This window comes from Tachyglossus aculeatus, chromosome 23 (assembly GCF_015852505.1).
Source record: "Tachyglossus aculeatus isolate mTacAcu1 chromosome 23, mTacAcu1.pri, whole genome shotgun sequence".
NCBI lineage: Eukaryota > Metazoa > Chordata > Mammalia > Monotremata > Tachyglossidae > Tachyglossus > Tachyglossus aculeatus.
The window spans coordinates 19,688,637-19,706,753 of record NC_052088.1 but is presented as its reverse complement, the minus strand read 5'-3'; the positions used below and the strand labels follow the sequence as shown (position 1 = coordinate 19,706,753).

At 42.1% G+C, this 18,117-nt stretch overlaps 1 non-coding gene across 1 annotated transcript; it reads right to left on the bottom strand.

The window, feature by feature from the left end:
• Positions 1 to 10,769: 10,769 nt before the first annotated feature.
• Positions 10,770 to 10,907, bottom strand: LOC119944975. Its single transcript, XR_005456112.1, has one exon. It is a non-coding gene; the product is annotated as a small nucleolar RNA SNORA7 (small nucleolar RNA).
• Positions 10,908 to 18,117: the final 7,210 nt, after the last annotated feature.

Sequence of the window (18,117 nt, the reverse complement as noted above, 5' to 3'; positions counted from 1 at the left end):
TCATCCGTAAAATGGGAATTAAATACCTGTTCTCCCTCACTTTTAGACTTTTAGAGTTCCTAGTGGAAGAGGACTAGCCCAATCAGTCATTCATTCATTCAATCATATTTATTGTGCACTTACTGTGTGCAGAGCACTGTACTAAGCACTTGGGAGGTACAAGTTGACAAAATATAGAGACGGACTCTACCCAACAATGGGCTCGCAGTCTAGAATGATAATGGCATTTATTAAGCGCTTACAATGTGCAAAGCACTGTTCTAAGCACTGGGGAGGTTACAAGGTGATCAGGTTGTCCCACGGGGGGCTCACAGTCAATTCCCATTTTACAGATGAGGTAACAGGCAGAGAGAAGTTACGTGACTTGCCCCAAATCACGCAGCTGACAATTGGCGGAGTGGAATTTGAACTCATGTCCTCTGACTCCAAAGCCCATGCTCTTTCCACTGAGCCACGCAATCGACTTATATACTATCTATCCCAGTGTTTAGTACTGTGCTTGGCTCTAGTAAGTGCTTAATAGATACCACAATTAACTAGTTTAAAGAAGGAGCGTGCCCCTTCAGTTTTCTTCCTATGGCAGTTAATGGGATTTGAACATTTGAACATTTATTGGATATACTAATTTCTGAGCTGTAAATGTATGTATTTTAGAGGGAGGAAAAAGAAAGCCAAAAAATCATAGTAAAGCTTTATTTCCCCTAAATTCACCCTTCAAATTCACTCACATATCTTCTCTGCTCAAAGTAAATTGACTGAAGAAAAAAGATCATTTATTGACACTGTTTTAATAAGGTAATAAAGTTCTGCAGGCCATATACATTTGTTGGTGATTATTAAATGTCTGGCCAAAGACCACGAAACACAGGAATTTCCCCAACTGAACTGCCCAGTACTTCTTATTTGACATTATATAGAAAACACTGTAAGTTGTTTAGAGACTGCTATTTTGGATTTGTGAGGCTAACTGTGCATGAAATTATTTCAGAAAAGTCAAACACTTATTTAAAGAAGTGGAGAATGATAATAGGAAACAGGCTTATATTACCCACACTAATTAACAGGGCTTAATTGGTGTGAGGGTAAGAGGTGAGTCTGATCTCACAGAATTTCAGCTATCAGGTGATGAGACAGGATACGAATAGGGCTTCAGACTAACTAGCTTAGACTGTCAGCCCAATAATAATCATGATGATGATAATAGTAATAACGATATTTGTTAAGCATTGCTATCTGTCAAGCACCAGGATAGATACATAGTAATCAGGTCCGATACAGTCCCCGTCCCATATAGAGAAACAGCATGGCTCAGTGGAAAGACCACGGGCTTTGGAGTCAGAGGTCATGGGTTCAAATACCTAATCCGCCAATTGTCAGCTGTGTGACTTTGGGCAAGTCACTTAACTTCTCTGGGCCTCAGTTACCTCATCTGTAAAATGGGGATTAAGACTGTGAGCCCCCCATGGGACAACCTGATCACCTTGTTACCTCCCCAGCGCTTAGAACAGTACTTTGCACATGGTAAGCACTTTATAAATCCTATTATTATTATTATTATTATTATTCCCCCAACACTTCAGAACATTTTAAAACCATAGCTTGGATTGAAAGCTGTAGATTAAGATTTACAACAGTGGTTATGGCTGGGTTGACTAAATTCACCTCAGGCAATTTTCCATCAATGCCTCCTTGTAAACACTATTGGGAACAAAATATCTCTTTAGATGTGTACCCCACAATACAGGAACAGACAAAAAAAGTGGAAAGATTTAAAAGGTATAAATGACTTTTGTCAGTCTGGAAGAATGCAGTCACAAGGAGGATCAAGGTCCATTCCAAGTTGAAGTTCCATTGAGCTGTTTGTTATTGGCGTCCAATAACAGTGTGAACAGTATGAACAGGGAAAATGATAGGTGGACCTTCAGACATCATTCTGGAAGTCCACCTTTGGAGGCTCACATGTCTGTTAAAGCTTTGATGAAGAAGGAACTTAAAAACAGTCAATCGCCAAGGGTCTTTACTATTAATTCTATGGTGAACTGAAGGATGAAATCCACAGGCTGGTGGGAGAGGAGAGGGAGAGGGAGGGAATGCAGAACCAAGATGTTAGAGACACAATGAAGCCTAGTCTCAGGCAATATGAGATCAATCAATCAATCAGTCAATCGTATTTATTGAGCGCTTACTGTGTGCACAGCACTGTACTAAGCGCTTGGGAAGTACAAGTCGGTAACACATAGAGATAGTCCCTACCCAACAGTGGGCTCACAGTCTAGAAGGGGGAGACAGAGAACAAAACCAAACATACTAACAAAATAAAATAAATAGAATAGATATGTACATGTAAGATAAATAAATAGAGTAATAAATATGTACAAACATATATACAAATATACAGGTGCTGTGGGGAAGGGAAGGAGGTAAGATGGGGGGGATGGAGAGGGGGACGAGGGGGAGAGGAGATAGCAGTGGATGGTTAGGAGAGACTGAAGCAGTCACTAACAGCAGTCAGGAGAAAAGTTGCGTGATTACAGCAAGAATTAATGAAGTAGAGATGCCAAGTGACAGGTTTGAGAACAGACATGGTCCCTGGTAGGGCAAAAGCTTTAGTGCAGTAAGAAACTATCTTTATGAGGAAACAATGTGAAAGAGAGCGTGGGTCAAATGTCTGTCCTTTAGGCTGCTACACAATTCATATAGGCAAGAATTGGCACAGGTAAAATCACGGACAATGAAGGACAGGTTAAAAAGTGTGGCTTTTTTCGTTGTTTTTTTTTTTGTGTGTGTGAATATGACTAAACCACACTTTGCCCTTTGGAAATGGATAATATCTCATTTACTTAAACAATTCTGAACCATTACTTCTTCCATTTAGCAAAATACAGAATTGTTCCTCTCTAATTTTTTTGATGTCAGTTTGCCAGTGTTATCCTTTTATACTCTTTTCATTCATTCAATCAATCGTATTTATCAAGTGCTTACTGTGTGCAGAGCACTGTACTAAGAGCTTGAGGAGTACAAATCAGCAACATATATCTTCTGCAAACACTGATGGCTTAAAACATCAGAAAAAGGTACACTTTTGTGAAGTGCATTTGAAACTAGTGTTGAAGACAAACTTATGCTAATGTGGCTTCAACTCAATTCTTTATAATCAACTTTTTTATACTGTCATTCTGTAAACCCAGTGTTGGTCCTCAGGAAATTTCTTTTTTATTATGGAGATTAGATCTTGCTTCTTAAAAGTCTATGTTTAGACCTCCATCCTAAAAAGTATTATTTAGAAAATTAAAATTTAGTGTATTGATTCCAAAAACTCTGTGAGTTGGCATAAATAAATTTTCTGGCACGACATCCATAACTATCATTGTTATCTTCCTCTGTGAGCACCAAAAGTCAGCAAAGGTTAGCAAAGTGATTATTTTCATTTCGTGAAAGGAGGTCAGTGCAACTCTACCTTGACCACAGACATGCACAAGTTGCTGATGAATTCTGGAAATATGACATGTCAGTGGTGTTTCCATGAATTCTGATCTGTTAGACTGTAGATCAAACTGCCTCTGCTTTGGGAACACATTTTTCAAAATTTCATGCAGTGAACTCTGTGTTACCTCAAGACTCACTGATGTTATGTCTCCTTGTTGATGAAATAATTGATGTGAACACTCCTCAACCAAAAAAAAAAAAAAAATCAGCCCAAGACATGATTGGGTCACAGCAGCAGAATGTGGCTTCCATGCCAGCAATACTGAAATGTTGCCCATATTTCCCAAATCATTTTGAGACAATGCAGAAACATCAGTGAAATGCTGTTGATTTAAAGAGACTCAGATCAGAACATGCACCTTATCTGTATAACAAATAGAAAATTATATCAGAACGTTAGCCAAGGGATGAGCCCTTGCAGTTCAGTGTTCAAGCTGATTTCATGTTCTTCTCATCAGCACTGTAAAACATCATAAAATTAGCCAAGGGCATGATTTGGGAGAACATAATTCACCATCACAGAAACATTAGGAAATATTATCTCCTGAAAGAAGAATATCTTGTTAGATCATTTGTTCATATTACTGTATTCTCTGAGAAGCCTTGTGGCCTAGGACCTAAGCTCTAATCCCAGCTCTGCCACGTGTATGCTGTAACCCTGGGCAAAACACTTAACTTCTCTGTGCCTCAGTCACCTCATTTATAAAATGAGGATTATGACTGTGAGCTCCATATGGAACAGGAACTGTGTCAACCTGATTAATTATATATTGTAAATTATTTATTTATATAAATAGTGATTTCCCTCTAGATTGTAAACTCACTGTGGGCAGGGAATGTGTCTATCAACTCCCCAAGTGCTTAGTTCAGTGCACTGCACACAGTCAGCACCCAATAAGTACCATCGATTATGATTCTAGAGATGTTATGAGGAAGAACTGACCGGATTTGGTGACTTATTGAATAAGAGAGTTGGATTGATTAGATTATGAAATCCTTTTTGATCCTCAAAACAGTGTTTGGTTATTTAGCAGGACCACCTCTTCAGTTTAGAGAAGGGTTGATTGTTGACAGTTGACTTGTAACACTGGGAGGAAGACTGTTGGGTCTTCTTCCAACTCCACACTGGACATAGGCTAGGGTTTGCATGCTATGCTTGGTGCCTTCTTCAGACTCGCACCACTTAGGGTGGCAGGGGTGGGAGAGGTCTGCAGGTGGGTTCTAGCTAAGCTGGAGGTGGGTCTTGATTACATGCTCTGAGCAATTCTGTCCAGAGTTCAGCAATCACCATTCAACATCATTTTCAACTTCTTACACAGCAATATGTACTTTGTGACAGGGAAGTGGTGACATGGGGTTAGTCTTACAGTGATTCTTTTGTAGAAGGGTACATAATCAATCAATGGTATTTATTAATAATAATAATAATGATGGCATTTGTTAAGCACTTACTATGTGCCAAGCACTGTTCTAAGCACTTGGGGGGAATACAAGGTAATCAGGTTGTCCTACATGGGGCTCATAGTCTTAATCCCCAATTTCCAGATGAGGGAACTGAGGCCCAGGGAAGTGAAGTGACTTGCCCGAAGTCACTCAGCTGACAAGTGGCAGAGCTGGGATTAGAACCCCTGACCTGTGAGTACCAAACCCGGGCTCTTTCCATTGAGCCATGCTGCTTCCTTTGTGCAGAGCACTGTACTAAATGCTGGGGACAGTACAATACAATAGATTTGGTAGACATATTCCCTGCTTACAGTTTAAGCAACCCTTAACTGTAAGGTTAATCTTACAGTTTATGCAGACAATATCATTCATTCATTCAATCATATTTATTGAGCGCTTACTGTGTGCAGAGCACTGTACTAAGTGCTAGGGAAGTACAAGTTTGCAACATATAGAGACGGGCCCTACCCAACAGTGGGCTCACAGTCTAGAAGACTCTAGACTGTGTATATTCGCAATACATCCACTTGAGCCACTGGAAAACATTCTCTTGTCCTGTCAGAAGGAGTACAGAAAGACAGGTTGGACAAGGTTCATGTCCTACGTGGTGCTTACACTCTTAATTCCCAGTTTACAGGTAACTGAAGCATAGAAAGGTTAAGTGATTTAGCCACGGTCACACAGCATTCAAGTGGCAGAGGCAGGATTAGAACTCAAGTCCTTCTGAACCCCAAGACCATGCATAAGTGGAAGAACATGCTATTGAAAACCTGGATGCACCCCCAAGAGGGTCGATGCAAGGGAGAGAAAGAATTTTAATATAGTTTTAAGTCAGATTCTTCCTTTTGGAAGCCGCACTAACTCTGCCACCAGTGAAAATATACCTCATTTCTGAGTTCCTCACCTTTGGTTCATATGTCCCTCACTGCTGTTTCCCAGGGGTCTACTCCTCTGCTTGAGGTTGTAATTGAGGGGTTTTTGATGGAGTTTCTTCAGTCTTCACCTCTCTTCAGACCCTTAGACATACCTCATCTGAGACAATAGTCTCCAACCTTGAGGAACAAGTATTTATTCACTAGAGAATATAGTTTATGGATGGAATATAGAGTGTTGCAGTTCTGTTTGGAAAACTTCAACACGCCTACTCTTTTCTAATTAAAAAATGAATCAATTCTTGGTAAGGGCACACTTTCTAAATCACTAAGCTATGCCAGACTGCGTGTTTTCATTATTTTTTATTTTAGATGGAACTTAATGGCAGAATTAGTGTCCTTCTGAAATACGCGTATCTGTCCGGATACAGCACAAAGCAGTGTCAGAAGAAATGGAGGTGTGTCTGAACTTGGTGTCAGACAAAGAGTGAACCGAACAGCTCAGGTTTTCCTCAACATTAGATTCAGCAAGAACACAGCCCTCAGAATTCAGTGGCATTAGGTGATTGCAACAAAAAATAGCCAATTTCAAAAATACCAATATAGGCATGAAACATTTATCAATCATTTCCTTGAATATACTGAAATTTTGAGAAAAATACTAACTAATTTGTTTTAAAACTGGAAAACACTAAAATATTCATGGGGCTCACAAGGTGTTTTGTTAAGCACAAGCTGATCATTGACTGTGGAGATCCAAGTGGGTTTTCAAATACTGACTTCCCTAAGGTCTTCGAAATTCATTTCCCATTTGCTGACATTTAGAGTACCTTCATAGGATGGATTTCTTTTGGACGTCTTAACTATTGTAAATAAATGTAAATTGATTCTCCCTTGGAGCCCTGGCATTTCAATTTGCATGCAATTGCATTGTGCTGGTTTCTATAGAAGAGTAGAGGGCTACAAATAAAACAAAAAGGGATATTTACACCTGTGAAGTATTGAAATAACACTGATGTTATTATTCTTGCAATGTATGTCCTTTACCTTTAAATATTGGATTGATTTGCATCAGTATTCAAAAATACTATTACATTATTATTATAATGGTACTTATTAAGGGATTACTATGTGCCAACCACTGTTCTAAGCATTGTGGTGAACACAAGTGTGAATTATGACTTTCTTCCATCTCTGCTCCTCTGAAATCAGTCTCTCCCCCCTGCCTCACAACCTTCTCTTTTATTTTCTCTTCTCAGACTGTTTGTAGGACTTAAGAGGGTGAATAGCTTGCTCTGGAGGAAGCTGGGCAGCCCACAAGTATTGGGGAGTAGTATGGGGTCCCCTCCCCTTCTGGAGAAGACCCTGGAATTGGCGGAGGGTGCCACCCTGACAGAAGGGGCTTCCCCTCGCCGTGGCTCGGGGTGAATGGTGAAGGAGGCTGGCATAATAAGGTCACATTCATTCTTTCATTCAATCATATTTATTGAGCACTTAGTGTGCCGAGCACTGTACTAAGCACTTGGGAAAGTACACCACAACAATAGACAGTGACATTCCCTGCCCACAATGACCTTACAGTCTAGAGGTGGGGTGACAGACATCAATACAAACAATCTTCTCCAAGAAGTATTCCCTACTTAAGCCCACTTTTCCCCAGCTTCTTCTCCCTTCTGCATCACCTATACACATGGACCTGTGACTTTTGAACATCTGATAATAGCCCTACCTTCAGCCCAACTACACTTATGTGCATATCTATAAATTATTTATTTATATTAATGTCTGTTTCCACCCCTAGACTCTTGGCTTGCTCTGGGCAGGGAATGTATCTACCAAGTCTGTTGTAATGTACTCTCCCAATCACTTAATGCAAGGCTCTGCTCTCAGTAAGTGCTCAATAAGTACCACTGATAATGAGTATGATGTTTTCCCAGTTTTCCCAGGCAGTCCCAAGGACCTGAGGTACCAGAGGTTTTCCAGCCAGAGGGTGAGGTGGCATGTGACAGTGGAAGAATTCCAGTCTGGTTGCCAGAGGATCCCAGTTCAAGCCCAGGCTGTGCCACTGACCTGCTGTGTGCCCTACTGCTGGAGGCAATTCCTTTAACCTCTATAAGCCTCAGTTCCTCATTTGCAAAAATGGGGATAATAATGTCTGCCTTTCCTAACTCACAGGGTTGTTGAGAAGGCAAAAATGAAGTAATTAATGTGGAAATAAAAGCAGTTCATTCATTCATGACTCAGTGCAAAGAGCATGGGTTTTGGAGTCAGAGATCATGGGTTCAAATACCACCTCCACCAATTGCCAACTGTGTGACTTCAGGCACGTCACTTTACTTCCCTGTGCCTCAGCTCCCTCATCTGTAAAATGGGGATTAAGACTGTGAGCCCCCCATGGGACAACCTGATCTCCTTGTAACCTCCCCAGTTCTTAGAACAGTGCTTTGCACATAGTAAGCACTTAATAAATGTCATTATTATTATTATTATTATTCATTCAATAATATTTATTGAGCAAGTGCAGATCACTGTACTAAGCGCTTGGAAAGTACAATTTGGCAACAAAAAGAGACAATCCCTACCCAACAGCATTTACCAGCCTTTCTACCTCTGGTCAACCCTGGCCCCACTCTGGTGTGGGGGGAAATGGGAAAGCAACAGAAGCAGAGACAGCCTTTACAGATTTAAACCTTTTTATGTTGCCCTGCTCTCACCCAGAGTGAATAATCATCTTTGTTCTCAACTCTGTTATCCTGTACTCACCTAAGCACTTTGTATAGGAACATACAGTGACAGCGCAACAACTACACTGGTCATGAAATGAAAGAACAAAAGTCAGTGATTTAAATAAATAAGAAGATATACCCATGGCTGACTGATGACTAATGGCAGAGGGAAGGACATGACCAGGAAAGTGGGAATTAGTTAGACAATGCTGACGGTGGCAGAGTCAAAGAATGCCAGGTGGGAAAGGTTTGAGCAACAGGTCATATGACAGAGTTTACTGTGAGCAGAACACTGTACTAATCACCTGGGGGAATACAAATGAAGCCAAAGGTGAGCCTGCAGACCTTAAGCAGTCAATATATACCACTGATTGATTGACAGAAATTCCTTCCCTCAGGGAGTTTACAAGCTAATGAGGAGAAACGCTCTGGACATATTACTCCCCTCCTCAAAAATCTCCAATGGCTACCGATCAATCTGCGCATCAGGCAGAAACTCCTCACCCTGGGCTTCAAGGCTCTCCATCACCTCGCCCCCTCCTACCTCACCTCCCTTCTCTCCTTCTACTGCCCAGCCCGCACCCTCCGCTCCTCCACCGCTAATCTCCTCACTGTACCTCGCTCTCGCCTGTCCCGCCATCGACCCCCGGCCCACGTCATCCCCCGGGCCTGGAATGCCCTCCCTCTGCCCATCCGCCAAGCTAGCTCTCTTCTTCCCTTCAAGGCCCTGCTGAGAGCTCACCTCCTCCAGGAGGCCTTCCCAGACTGAGCCCCTTCTTTCCTCTCCCCCTCGTCCCCCTCTCCATCCCCCCGTCTTACCTCCTTCCCTTCCCCACAGCACCTGTATATATGTATATATGGTTGTACATATTTATTACTCTATTTATTTATTTATTTATTTATTTTACTTGTACATTTCTATCCTACTTATTTTATTTTGTTGGTATGTTTGGTTCTGTTCTCTGTCTCCCCCTTTTAGACTGTGAGCCCACTGTTGGGTAGGGACTGTCTCTATGTGATGCCAATTTGTACTTCCCAAGCGCTTAGTACAGTGCTCTGCACATAGTAAGCGCTCAATAAATACGATTGATTGATTGATTGATTGAGTGATATCTCACAAGAGTTACAGGGAGAAAATTAGCTTGTTTTGAGGAGAATAGCTCAGAGGAAGATGGTGAAGAACCTTATATACAAAAGTTAGGATTGATTGTTTAATTCAGTGGGAAATATAAGACTTGCTAGACACGTCCCCTGCCAACAGCTATCTCGCAGTTTAAAGGGAACTTACAGTCTGGAAGTTAAGGATTCATTGATTGCTATGGTGATTTAACCTGTTTGAGGATTTAACCATGTTTGACTAATGTAATCAGTGGCATTTATAGACCATCTATCGAGAGTAAAGCCCCGTACATTTGCTTCTTTCAAGGAGCTTACAATCACAGTAACTCTGCTCCACCCTTCTTAATGTAAAAATCCTTAATAATAATAATAATAATGGTACTTGTTAAACACTTGCTATGTGCCAAACACAGTTCTAAGCACTGGGGTAAATACAAGTTAATCAGTATGGACACAGTCCCTGTCCCACATGGGGCTTACACTCATCCCCATTTTTTACAGATGAGGTAACTGAGGTACAGCGAAGTTCAGTGACTTGGGCTAGGTCATAAAGCAGACAGGTGGCAGTGGCTTGATTAGAACCTGCGTTCTTCTGACTGTGCCCGTGCTTTAATCACTAAGCCACACTGCTTCAACTCGGTTGAAGTTTTAAACATGATTGCTGACTCCTCCCTGAAATTTAGCTTGGTGACTATTTCCCTTGCAAATTGTGAACTCCTTGAGGGCAGGAATTAGGTCTACTAATGCTATTGTACTTTTCCATGAGTTCAATACAGTGCTCTGCACGCATTAAGTATCCAATAAATACTACTGATTGATTGATTGATTGATTAACCTAGAGAGGAAGCCAGACAAACAAAATGATGAGGAAGAACAAGGATACAGCAGGAAGTTTTGTCTTGTCTTCCGCTGTTGAGTCATTTCTGTCTTTTAACGACTCCATGGACACATCTCTCAAAGAAGCCCCACCTACATCTGCAATCGTTCTGGTAGCGTAGACAAAGAGTTTTCTTGGTAAAAATACGGAAGTGGTTTACCATTGCCTCCTTCCTCACAGTCAAATTGAATCTCCACACTGGACTCTCTCTCCCATGTGGTTGCTGCCCAGCAAGGGTGAGTTTTGACTTGTAGCAGATTGCCTTCCACTTCCTAGCCACAGACCAAGCTAGGAATGGAATGGGTATACCTCTGCTTGACTCTTCTTCCCTTAGCCGAGACTGGTAGAGTACTGGAAACTCTCCAGTTGCGAGCCTGAGAGGTGCAGCTAAAGTAGAACCTATAAACTGTCAACTCCTTGTGGGCAGGGACTATATCTACCAATTTGGCTGTACTTTCCCAAGCACTTAGTACAGTGTTCTGCCCACAGTAAGCAATCAATCAATCAATCGTATTTATTGAGCGCTTACTATGTGCAGAGCACTGTACTAAGCGCTTGGGAAGTACAAATTGGCAACACATAGAGACAGTCCCTACTCAACAGTGGGCTCACAGTCTAAAAGGGGGAGACAGAGAACAGAACCAAACATACCAACAAAATAAAATAGGATAGAAATGTACAAGTAAAATAAATAAATAAATAAATAGAGTAATAAATATGTACAACCATATATACAGGTGCTATGGGGAAGGGAAGGAGGTAAGATGGGGGGATGGAGAGGGGGACGAGGGGGAGAGGAAGGAAGGGGCTCAGTCTGGGAAGGCCTCCTGGAGGAGGTGAGCTCTCAGCAGGGCCTTGAAGAGAGGAAGAGAGCTAGCTTGGCGGAGGGGCAGAGGGAGGGCATTCCAGGCCCGGGGGATGACGTGGGCCGGGGGTCGATGGCGGGACAGGCGAGAACGAGGTACAGTGAGGAGATTAGCGGTGGAGGAGCGGAGGTTGCGGGCTGGGCAGTAGAAGGAGAGAAGGGAGGTGAGGTAGGAGGGGGCGAGGTGATGGAGAGCCTTGAAGCCCAGAGTGAGGAGTTTCTGCCTGATGCACAGATTGATTGGTAGCCACTGGAGATTTTTGAGGAGGGGAGTAATATGCCCAGAGCGTTTCTGGACAAAGATAATCCGGGCAGCAGCATGAAGTATGGATTGAAGTGGAGAGAGACACGAGGATGGGAGATCAGAGAGAAGGCTGGTGCAGTAGTCCAGATGGGATAGGATGAGAGCTTGAATGAACAGGTTAGCAGTTGGAATGGAGAGGAAAGGGCGGATCTTGGCAATGTTGCGGAGCTGAGACCGGCAGGTTTTGGTGACGGCTTGGATGTGAGGGGTGAATGAGAGAGCGGAGTCGAGGATGACACCAAGGTTGCGGGCTTGTGAGACGGGAAGGATGGTAGTGCCATCAACAGAGATGGGAAAGTCAGGGAGAGGACAAGGTTTGGGAGGGAAGACAAGGAGCTCAGTCTTCGACATGTTGAGCCTTAGGTGGCGGGCGGACATCCAGATGGAGATGTCCTGAAGGCAGGAGGAGATGCGAGCCTGGGGGGAGGGGGAGAGAGCAGGGGCAGAGATGTAGATCTGGGTGTCATCAGCGTAGAGATGATAGTTGAAGCCGTGGGAGCGAATGAGGTCACCAAGGGAGTGAGTGTAGATTGAGAACAGAAGGGGACCAAGCACTGAACCTTACTCAATAATAACAATGACTGACTAATACAAATATATCATGATGAGGTGGCTCAAGAAACAACTCTATGCACAGGAAATAAAATTATGCCTGCAAGTGTTGAGGATAGAAATGAAATGCATCAGTTTTCTGGGTGGGAGTTGGTTTGCTGTAACTAGAGTGTTGTGAATTAATAGAGAAAGGGGATGGTGTCTTTGATTTGCCATTGGTGGGTCATTTGCAGCATGGTTTAGTGGAAAGAGCCCGGGCTTGGCAGTCAGAGGTCAAGGGTTCTAATCCTGGCTCAGCCACTTATCAACTGTGTGACTTTGGGCAAGTCACTTAACTTCTCTGTGTCTCAGTTACCTCATGTGTAAAATGAGGATTAAGACTATGAGTCCCACTTGGGACAACCTGATTACCTCGTATCTACCCCAATGCTTAGAACAGTACTTGGCACATAATAAGCTCTTAACAAATACAATCATTATTATTACTATTATTATTTACCAGTGATTGACTATCATTTGAGGCAAGCACAGTTCTGGGCATTAAGAACAGCAGATTCCTCTTATTTCCTGTGTAGGCGGCCTCTTTCTTTTCCCAATCAGACCGGGAAGACTACAGGAGTGGTAGGTGCTTTATGATTCATTGGCCACTTTGCAACATTTCATATTTCTTTTAATTGCACAGAAGTTGAATAAGTACATGAATAAAGGCCCATCAATTTAAAAGGAATGAAAACCGGAAAAGAAGGGAAAAGCATAAACAAAGAAATCCAACGTTTCCCATTACTGGAGGCAGACGGGAAGGTTTATAAATGTGACTTCTGAGCCCTCCCCAACACTGATCAGCTGAATCCCAAAAGTGAAATAGGGTAGTGCCGTTGAATATAATTCTGCTCACGCTAGGCTTTCAATAAATACTGTAGTTTGTGACTGAGGGGGGATTACATTATTAATACTGAATTAAGTTTCCCACTTTCTCAATTTTTTGATTCAGTGTTTCCTCTGGGAGTGATATAATTCACAGCCCCAAACCAGAGTCTGTAAGAAGAAAGGGAAATTTAGATCTGCAATGAAAGAGATGGCATGGCATATAAACAAATATATGTCGGGGAGTAGAATTTAAAGTACTGTAGTGTACCTCCATCGGGTCTGTTCATGATTTACTTCAAGGCCTGGGCTTGGTATTTGAGCTCTGTGACTCTACTGTCTACTCAGATTTATGACATGGGTTGTCTATTGATTATAAGTACTTTCATTATCTATGAGATATATGTGAATAGACATTTGGGCACACATAAATACACGTAAATTCAAAGTCACCTGCCACCCTCCTTGATATTTTTGTTGAAAAATCAAAAACAGTTGGTCTTAATTTTGTAAAAAACAGGGACAAGGGATACGACATCTACTAGTGCTCTTTCCCTTTTCCTGTTGGCAACAGTGAGAGTATAGAGATGGGAAAAACGCACGATTGAAGTTCCCTGGATTGTAAACTTCTTGAGGGTATGGATCATGTCTTCTATTTTTATAGAATGCTTTCAAAAGCCTAGCAAAGTGCCTGCACATAAAAGAACAAAATAAATATTGACTATTATTGCATTGGTTTAGCACTCACTAGGTGCCAAGCACTGTACTAGGTATTAGGGGAGATACAAGAATCACACCTTATGAGAATCACACCTGGAGAGTTTCCAGTACTCTACCAGTCTTGGTTATGGGAGGGAGAGTCAAGCAGAGGCATTCCCATTCCATTCCTAGATTGGGCAGTGGCTAGCAAGTGGAAAGCAATCTGCTGTAATTCAAAACTGAACTGTGCTTGACAGCAGTGGCATAGGAGAGGTTCCAGGGAAGAGACTCATGTTTACTGCACAGAAGAAAGCATTGGTAAACCACTTCTGTATTTTTACAAAGAAATCTCTATGGATCCACTACCAGAAAGACTGCAGATAGAAGTGGGGCATTAGAGATGTGTCCATGGAGTCACTATGGGTCAAAGATGACTCAACAGCGTAAGACAAGACTAGATAATCAAGTTGACCACAGTCCCAATCCCCCATGGGACTCACAGTCTAAGTCTGAGGGTGAACAGATATTGAAACATCAATTGACAGATGAAGAAACTGAGGCAGAGTCAAGTTAATTAACACACAAAATCAGACAGCAGGTAAATGGTGGAGCTGGGATTGGAACCCGGGATTCTCTGATGCCCAGGCCCGTGCTCTTTCCATTAGTCCACTCTGCTTCTTGAACTCAGCTGATGATCCTTGAACAGCCATATTATGAGACCCAGGGTCCTGACGGGCTGAAGTGACCACATAGCTTGCCTTAGGTGAAGCAGTTGCACTTTGGGGGATTCTGCAAGTGTAAACTCCTTGAAGGCAAGAAATATGTTTTGTACTTCTGTTGTAAATCCCAAGAGCAGTGGACTGCCTTCATTCACTAAGCGCCCAATAAATTTCATTACTCCTACGATTACGACTATGACTACTATGATAACAACCACAACTACTACTGCTCCCCACCCCACAGCACCTAGGTACTTATGTGTAATGTATTTATTCATATTCATATTTATGTATTCATATATTCAGAGAAGGATTGTGGCTCAGTGGAAAGAGCACAGGCTTGGGAGTCAAAGGTCAAGGGTTCTAATACCACCTCTGCCACTTGTCTGCTGTGTGACCTTGGGCAAGCCACTTAACTTCTCTGTGCCTCAGTTACCTCATCTGTAAAATGGGGATGAAGACTGTGAGCCCCACGTGGGACAACCTGATCATCTTGTATCCCCCCAGCGCCTAGAACAGTGCTTCGCACATAGTAAGCACTTAACAAATGCTATTATTATTATTATTATTATATTAATGTCTGTCTCCTCCTATAGACTATAAGCTCATTTTGGGCAGGGAATGTGTCTGTTAGAGTGTACTCTCCCAAATGCTTAGTACAGTGCTCTCCACACAGTAAGTGCTCAATAAATATGATTGAATGAATTGAAATATGATTGCTTACTGCTCCTACCAGAAAAGCCTAAGGCAGGATCCATTAATGACCCTTCCTTGAGGCAGATGACCCTTCAGCTGCAGCAACAATTGCCCAGTTCTTTTATCACAACCAGTCCCCTCTTCCTCCTAAATGAGTCCAAGAAGAAAGCTTGAAGACTATGGCTTGAAAGGCAGGGAGAAGACCAGAAATCACACCTGTGTTTTCTGTTTGTTTTTCTCCTGTGTTTGATGTCTGTACTTTCTTACAGACACCATACAGCCAAGGGGTGGGGGTAAAGACGCTGAAATAATTTAAAGTGGGAGAGAGGAGATGCAGATATGTGTATGACTTACTACTTGGGCAATAGGAAAAGTAAAATGGGTACCTAAGTGCTACTAGAGGTTGTCAATACACAAATGTTCAGAAGACACAGGAGTGCTGAAGTAGTACCTGGAGGGATTGTAACTCCCTTTCAAATTCTCTACCTTTTTTCTGCCTCTCGGTCTCCTTTTGTTTGTATTGTCTTCCATATGACTCACATCCTGAGTCTCTATCTGCCTCTGGTTCTGAAACCCAGATGTACATGAATTGAAAGTAAAAGCAAGTAGGATAAAAAATAAAGAAAAAAGAAATGGTTGGGGTTGAGGGAAACAGCAGGGCATAGAGATGATACATGGGGTGATTTGCAAATAGAGGTAAAGAGTTAGAGGCCCAGGTGAATACAAGGGTATATTATTTATCTTCCCTGAAAGCTTTGATTTTGAGGCTGAGCTTTAATCCAAGGGAAATTGATTTGGTGAGCTCGGTAAATACTTTGTAACCTAAATTCTTATCCATCATTACAGTCACAGGCCAGTGGTGGATTTTCGTCTTGCCTTAAAATGGAACTCAAACCAGGGGGAGAAAATTGGCATTCAGGTGCCAACAGCATTTGACAAAAATATCCCATCTCCAGTTCTCCAAAGGTTTACCAATCATCATACTATCTTCAACAATAAAGCTGTTCTCAGCTCCTAACTGGGAGATTAAAAAAAACCCTCTGGGCTCATTTATAGTTAAATTCCTACACTTTGATTTACAACTAGGGTTTGGAAATAACCAAGGTAATAGCTCCAAAACAAACAATAACCAGGAAGCTAGAAGTTAGGGCTCCTGTCCATTGCAGTTCACTGCTAATGGGTCCTGAGTTACAGGCTTTCTGAAGAGTACATCCAGGAAAGCTTGTGATTACTTCTGTATATCCCCCAGCACATGTCTGAAGCTACCAAGTAACAGCCAAGATGGTCACTGCAAAGCTGATGTCTATCAAAGTTCTTATCAGGATTACTCAGTCTTTCTAATGAAAGACATTGGAAAGACACATTAGGTCCCGGAACTGATAAGATAGCTTACTATGAAAGATAGCATGGTGTGTTTCAGTCCAGTTTTCCCGACTGGAAACATCCTTGTGGCAATGTTCTCCAAATAACCCAGGGGAGACAGTAGTAATCTCACAAACATTTGATGACCTCTGCCACACCCTAACACTTTGAATCTGCGGTCTCTGTCTCCTCCAGCTCTGTGGCAGTCTTCTGCTTTAGGCTCCATTTCAAACAATACAACAGAGAAGCAGCGTGGCTCAGTGCAAAAAACCCGGGATTTGGAGTCAGAGGTCATGGGTTCAAATCCCAGCTCTGCCAATTGTCAGCTGTGTGACTTTGGGCAAGTCACTTAACTTCTCTGGGCCTCAGTTCCCTCACCTGGAAAATGGGGATTAAGACTGTGAGCCCCCCGTGGGACAACCTGTTTACCTTGTAACCTCCCCAGTGCTTAGAACAGTGCTTTGCACATAGTAAGCGCTTAATAAATGCCATTATTATTATTATTATTAATACACTCCAATGTTGTCATGTCCTCAAGCAGTCAAGCAGTAGTATTTATTGACCACCTACTGTGTGCCAAGCACTGCAGTAAGTGATTGGGAGAATATGATAGAACGAGTTGATATGATCCTTGCCTTCTGGGGCTATACGCTTTAGCAGCTAGGGGAGTACAGACACCAAAATAATTTAAAAAGAAGAGGGAAGAAGGAGATGGGGATACCCACAGGAGTTACTACTTGGGCAAAAGGAAAGATAAATTGGGTACCTAAGTGCTACTAGAGGTTGTCAATACACAAATGCTCAGAGGACACAGAAATGCTGAAGTAGTAATACCTGGAGGGATTCTAATCTTGGGAGAGTAGAAAATAATTGGAGAAGGCCGAGAAACTCATCTCCTGACTTCTGATTTTGAATATAGCCTGTGAAGGATGTTGGTGGAAGTGCCCAAGATACAATAATAATAATAATGATAATAATAATAATAATAATAATGGCATTTATTAAGTGCTTACTATGTGCCACTAGTATGTGGCTTCGGTGGAGGCTCCTGGTCTCCCAGTCATAGAGATGATTGGACAGCGCTACAACTCTGGACTCTCAGCTTGCTCTCTTTCCTGATGCTGTGATGCTGCTACACAAACAAACTTTCAAAGTATGTGCTGACCTTCCAGATTTTGCTTGCTATTTCCTTGTCTATGGTCGCATAACTGGCTGGGGGGCTGCCTAGGTAACAAAAATCTATGAAGTTTTTAGCATTGTGTTGCCAGTTTAGATTTTTAGTGGTATAAATGGTATAAAGGGCCCATTGTTATATTACCTTGTTTTCTTCAGGCTTTATTGTCAGCCCATAATGTCTAGCTGATTCAGTGTACAACCGTTTGCATATCTTCTTGAATGTGTACTTCCAGACACAGTAAGCGCTCAATAAATACGATGATGATGAGCCATTTCCACACAACCTAATGGGGGAAATAGATAAGCATTATTTACTAATACTGAAGATGGAAGAACAACATGGCGCAATGGCTAGAG